Genomic DNA, 7,156 nt, shown 5'->3' on the forward strand with positions numbered 1-7,156 from the left:
ATGCTGCTCCAACGCCCTCCTGCTGCACTGCACGCCCACCTGCTCACGCTCCTCTACTGTGCACGCACCACTGCTTCAGCCGAGGACATCGCCATGGCTGGACATCACCAGGCTGGGCATCACCACTGCATCCTCATTGCCGAGACTCCACTCCTAACAGATACTTACTGCAAACTCATTGCAATCTCACCCACAGCACTCAATGCAAACTCACCCACTCCCGACAGAAACTCCACACCCAGCCACCCCTAAGATGCTGCAACTCCACCGGCTGAGTAGACCCCAAACCACCGCCGGGAAGCCCGATGCTGCTCCACCTTCAGTCTGCTTAACTCACACCCACCGAACTCCACACACCCACCGAATACCGAATCTTCTTAACTCACACCCAGTACCCACACCAGAGCCTCTGCTGTAGTCCACACCCATGCTGCTGCCAAAACTCCATAGCCAACAGGGCTTCTGCCAAACTCCACACACCCACCGAACACCGACCACCCGCTGGGACACCTCCATACAAATGATAGAATTTCACCCCTCAAACTCTCACTCGAGAAGGAGCGCTCGAGTGAAAACCGGAAAGAAGACACCCCTCAAACTCCTACTCGCCAAAAGCGCTCGAATGAAATTCGTGAACGTCACCCGCAGCAACAAAAAACACACCTAGGTGGGAAAATGGGAGATTCAATAAGGAAAATGGGAGATTCAAGTTTATTGAAAGAAAAAAAAAACGAGGTTATTGAAAGAAAAAAACTAAAGAAGGCAGCCACGGAAAGGAGCTAGGTCAGCCGACCGCTATAGTACAATTTCATTAAAGTTGTCTTCAACACCATTGAGAATATAATAGAAATAATAAAGTGGCTCCTCTTTCTAGTAGTTTAAATTTTTAGGTTGGTGGTCAACACTTCAATAGACATGTCTCAAAGTCACATTGATTTTCAAAATTTTAGATTGTCATACGTCTGGAGATGGTTTATGTTTTCCTAGTTATTTTCAATGAAATGAAATTTTTTAGGTTGTTCGTGCCAATTTGTGTGAGAAAAATGTTAGAGCATGAAATTCTTCTTGTGAGAGCCCTAGAATAGTAGCAGGGATGAAAATGGAACGATTTTTTATGAACTTTGGGGTTGGCAAAAGGATGGAAGAATAGTCTTACAGGCAAATGACAAAAAGATCCTGTATCAGAATTTTCACATTTACCCACTTGCATGTGTTTGGTCCACTCATGGTGAGGATTGGTATAGCCATACATGAGGCAACATGTCATCAATATATACATAATTAAAGTTAGCAGCTTAACCTTCTGGAGAAATTGGTTGTTATAACACTCACCCTTGTTAGTGTGTTATCTCCTGCAAAAGAATGCAGTGGTTTTGTGAGACTAGCTTTTGGTTGAGGATCGGATGTCTATATTTTCATAGTTTATACACTATCACCTTAATGGATAGGAAATATATGATTGACATTTTCTAGTAAAAATAACTATTATGACTATTTTGATCTACAGCATGATTAACAAACCAAAAACACATTGCATCCACTAGCATGCTATACCTAATTCTCTCATTTATTCTTCTTTTCCTACAGTATCACACTTTGTTTAACAAATCAGAGTGCATATTTGCCTGCTATATCTTTTTTCATTTACTCATTGTTAGTTTTCAAAAGTAATAAGTTGTTAAAAGTGCCCAACTTGGTTAAAATTCCCTGTCTATGCACGTCTACTGTCAATTGGTCTAATGTTTTGGCTTTACCAGTACTGAACTAGTTGGGCATGTAGCAAGTCTGCGATGCATGCCATTTGATTGCTATAGACGGTTTGATCTATAAATTAGAAATGATGGTTGCATCTGTAGAACGATAATTAATCTGAATTATAACTTTGACCATGTTTCATTTCACACCTTGTAGGAATTGGGTTCAAGAGTGTGTTTCTTATCAGTGCACAGCCACACATATTTAGCAATGGTTACCAAATTAGGTCAATGAAGCTCCTAATCACGACTATGGTATAGGGTATGTTGTCCTAGAGTGGGTTTCTACAAGACCAACTATTTCAGATTTACAAGACATCTATGGGTCTAGCAAGATCCTTCCAGCTACAACAATCATTCTCCCATTAAAGCCTGGGAAATTGGAAACTGTGATGAAACATCTCTCAGAGATGCACCTTGAAGTTCTTCTATTCTTACTATAGACACTCAATTTTTGACGGCCCTTTAAGACTTGGGTGTCCTTGTAGGTACACCCGATGATGAGTCTGTTTGCTCACCAAATGCTCGAAGTCCTTAGCGGAACGCCACAGCTTTGAGTCTTTCAAACCTTGTTTCTGTTTTGTCTCATTTTTGGACCATGCCTTGGTCTTTCCAGCCTGTAATCTCTGGTGGCCTGCCGGCCATCATTTCTTGTCTGTCGACCATTGATATGCCTTGCTGGCCATCACCGATGGCCGGCTACCAGTGTTCTCTACATATATTTTATGCCAACTGTGCCAGCTGTTTGTACAGATGCATGCATCTGTCCACACATGGAGGGCCTTGTATAGCTTTCATGTTTTCTATATATAGGGACCCTCTCTCTCATGTTTTGAGGTTAGAAAATTTTAGACTAAAAAATTTTCCTCTCTCTACAAATTCTCTGCACTTTTGCCTACAATTCCTACACTTTTGCCTATACACCCTTATCCAAATCCTCTCATCTTTGAGCTGAGGTTTTCTTGAGCTTAGTTTGAGCTCTAGAAGGTGTGTTTGCTTGGAATTACTCTTATCTTCAAGAGGTATAATATTAGCTTTGTTAGCTTGCTTTACATACTGTAGACGCGCCCGCGTGAGGCCTTACGTGTTACAGTTCAGACTCAATTTGTGTCACGGTTCTTAATCTGAACCAAAGAGTCCAAATCCGGCAAATCGTTTTGAGAAACAGATTTTTGAAAAGAAGTGCCAAACATGGACTGCTTTGCCAGATACATAGTCGCCACCTAAATATTTTTTTATGGGGAATTTAGGAAACCCTGACTCGGTGCCAAAGGCCACGTGTCCGTCATCACCAAAGTTGCCTTGGCTCGGGAGCTTGGGTACGATTGGGGAAGGTCAGCTATGAGCACCCCCTCTCGCCCGATCCGAAGATCGGCCTCTACTAACCGTGATATCCGTTTTTGAAAACGTTATGTGTTCTTATCCCGATTATTAGCCTAGAATTACTATGTTATGCGCATAGCACAAAAGTATAGACTAGATCGCCTAATTTGGAAATAAGCATTGCATATCCGTTTATTTGAAAAATGTTTTGAAATTTGCAACTCGCAAGTAGGCTAAAACACGGATTTCAATGAGCTATTCCAACTCAGACAATCCAACCTTCACCCATAGTCATTCAAGTAGTTTATATCACATAAGCATCTAGCTACATGATAAGCATGCTGTCATGTCGACACTCACACGCATGCGGTATGCTAAAGCATGAATGCTTACCGAGTACTCCGAGCCAAAACAAAAACTAGTTAGTAATCATATGCATGATCCTAGTTCATGTTAAAATGGCTAATGCAACACGTGCAAAATACGACTAAGATAGGCTTGGCTAATCTATAATGACATGTGAAATGCTATAACTAATCACGTATTCAATTTGGAATTGAAATACAAATGCAGTTAGAATAATGCGCCGAGCCCTGTGCATGCAAGACAAATGAATGATGCACGCATGCATAGCATAAGGTATGCTAAATTAAACATGACCTATTACTAACCAACAAAGCAGGTAAATAAAAGGGAGAAAGAAGTGGGGGTTGGAAGACATGCACACACTCACCCACACTTATTACAAATTCGGCCTCGCTCGGAGGGACCGAAAGAATAATACAAATTAACTAACTCGCAAGTTAATTAATTATTACAAATCACCTAATTAATTAACAAATTAACTAAGCTAAGAAAAGCAATAAAAGGGGGCCCTTGGGAAGAGGGTCCAATGCACGCGTGCTCGGGTCTTGCTCGGAAGTCCACTGCCATGCACAAGCTGCCTCTATTTTCCCTGCTCTGCTCCTCTGAAGGCTGCCAAAATCTCAGGATGTGCTCACTGGATGTTGGGGAATGCCACCGGCTGGAGGGAATCATCATCGGCTGTGATTTGGTGATCATCGGCTAAATATGGATCCATCGGCCACTGATGGATTGCCAGTCGGCACTCTGTGCAGTCAATCGGCAAAAAGTTCCTGCAGAATCCGCTTGACAGCAGCAGAGCACAGAGCTTTGCATGGCAATGCAATTCAAGCAATGTATGCACCAACCATATCCCTTATCATGTTTATGACTCAAAGGGACATGGTCCTTGGTTCTCGGACCATCAATCGCGCATTTCAATGCGTGATGGCCCAAGAGACCAAGTTATGCATGTTGATTTCAAATGCAATGCAAGCCAACAAACAAAGGCCCAACTCCCATCACTAAATCAAGGAACAAGGCATGCATGCTAGATGGAGCGCAACCTAGGCATGTGAACTAGCATGCAACATGGGCATACAATGCATTTATGCAAGTATGCAAGCAAACATGCAAGGTAAGCGTGCAAACAAGCAAAGGATGGACTTAAGCTCGTTTGGGCAGCCCTTAAGGAAGCCCAAAACAGTGGCCATCAACCAAGGAAATGAGGCCAAATGCACATGCAAACATACATGACAACATGGACTAATATTTAAGCACATAAAGGCAACTTTTAAGCGCACTTTAAAAGAGGCATAGCATGGAGAATTAACATGCAAATGAAGCTCTGAAAATCATGCTATAGGAGGTGCCAAACCAACTAAACAAAGCAAGCATATCATGTAACTAAGTCCAACACCTAAGGCTCACCAAAGAGGCATTGGACTACACTTATAAAGGCCAAACATGGCATGATTTAAGCAACTAAAATCAGGGTTTTAGCATGTCAAAATGAACCCCAAAAACCACTTAGATGACATCTAAATGACTTACACATGGAAGCATGCACAAATGCACTTTCAAGGAGCATGAAACACAAACTCTTGAAACATCAAAGAGCCATGAAATGCAAGTATACAAGCATGCTAAGTGGACTGAAATGACATGGAAAATAGTCCCAACTCACTAAATCAAAGCAAGTAATGCATGCTATACACTCACATACTTGAAGCCTACAAGCTAAAATGAAAAGGGACTATGCAATGCATGCTAAACTCGACCCAAACAACTAAGGACAGACCTTAAACATGGCAAAATAAACATGAAAGATTCACAAAGCCAAGCCTAAAGCATGCTAGAACAATGGTTTACAACCTAAGGCATGTTAAGGCAACAAAATGGCATTACAAGGCATGTATGCTAAGCAAACATGGTGTACCAAAACCAACTTAAAACAATGCTATATCATGGCATAATAAGCATAAAAAATAGCCAAGGCATGGTCAACATGAGCCTAAGCTAGGTGCTCCCTCAAGAGGCAAAAAAAATGATCCTTTTCAAGGACAACAAGGAGAGGGGGTGGCCCTCTCCTTCTTGGGACCTCAAGGCACCATCCTCATCTCTGAAATCCCTCAAGATTTCAGTGGTGAGGAGGCCCAAACACCAAGGTCTCGGAGCTCACCCAAAATGGCACAAAATGGAGCCTTACAAGGCTTAAGAGGGGTCAAACAACCCCAAAGCTTGAAGCAACCTTAAACAACTATTTAGAGGGCCTAAAAACAGAACTTTTTTATGTTATACACTAAGCTCAAAAACAGATACAAGATAGGCTAAAAAGCTATGCAAAAATGAGGTAAAAAGGGACAAAAGTCTTATCCTTGTAGACCCTCTTCACAAATGGTGGACCAGCAGTCCCCTTAGGTCCAAACCAGCTTCAAAAACTTCAAAAACAACCCTCTAGAACCTCAGTTCCAAGAGAAAGGTGTAGTAGTAGGTGTTTGTGTACAAAACTAAGGCTTAAACACACACAATACAAGAGAAGGAGAGATATAGATATAGGATAGATATAAAACCCTAAACCTAGAACCAGAGCTTCTCTAACAATGTTTTCTAACCTTAGAAGAGGGAGGAGAGCCCTCCTCTTATAGGAGCTCCCTCTTGCAAAGCTTACAAAACAAGCTTGCTAAGAGGGAAATCCCTCCATACACGTGTATGGAGGGGAGCAAAGGTGGGTGCCAGCTATCACAGCTGGCACAAAATATCTACTAAAAGTAGATGAACAGTGATCAACCATCCAAAATTGCCATTTTGACAAAATAAATGGCCGATCGGCAACAAAGAATGCCGACCGGCAATATATATTGCCGATGGCATAAAATCACTGGCCGGTGGCCTCGAGCCATGGCCAGTGATGTGTGGGGATGCCTCACAAGGCATTCCCTGCCCCTTCAAGGCAAAACACAAGTGTTTGGTGCAAAACCAGACACAAAACAGTCGAGTCGAGAGATCCTGAGGCAGGGCGCGTAGCCGAGACCTCCGGGAACTCAAGACGAACACGAACAAGGATGATCACCGAGTGTTCAAACGATGACGTCCAAGTCTTAAGGACGGTCAAAAATGGGGTGTCTACAGTTGCCCCTCTTTGACAGAACTCGAAAGTCATAAAAATGACGGGAGTGAATGTCAAAGCCCAGAGACGACCCATTTTTGACAAGGTCGAAGACTTAGACAAAGCATACAAGCTACCAATAAAGGTATGGGCCCGAGGGCAGGGGCAAAATGCAAGACAATGCACAAAGCCGAGCATAACTTATGATCATGCATGAAACATAGGAATGTATCCCGGTGTTTCAGAAAGGTATAAGCATTGGAACGTATTCCAAATGCTCTTAACCAAAGAGGGAGAAACATAGGGACATATCCCGATGTTTCGAAACGAAGGAGAAACATAAGGACGTATCCCAGTGTTTCGGAATGGGAGAGAAATGTAGGGACGTATCCCGGTGTTTCGAAAAGAAGAGAGAAACGTAGGGACGTATCCCGGTGTTTCGCGAGGAATGAGAAACATGGGGACGTATCCCGGTGTTTCACAAGGAATGAGAAACATGGGGATGAATCCTGGTGTTTCGGAAAGAGAGAGAAACATAGGGACGTATCCCAGTGTTTCGCAAGGAATGAGAAACATGGGGACGTATCCCGGTGTTTCGGAAAGGAGAAAGAAACATGGGGACGTATCC

This window comes from Camellia sinensis, chromosome 1 (assembly GCF_055761805.1).
Source record: "Camellia sinensis isolate YWXY chromosome 1, ASM5576180v1, whole genome shotgun sequence".
NCBI lineage: Eukaryota > Viridiplantae > Streptophyta > Magnoliopsida > Ericales > Theaceae > Camellia > Camellia sinensis.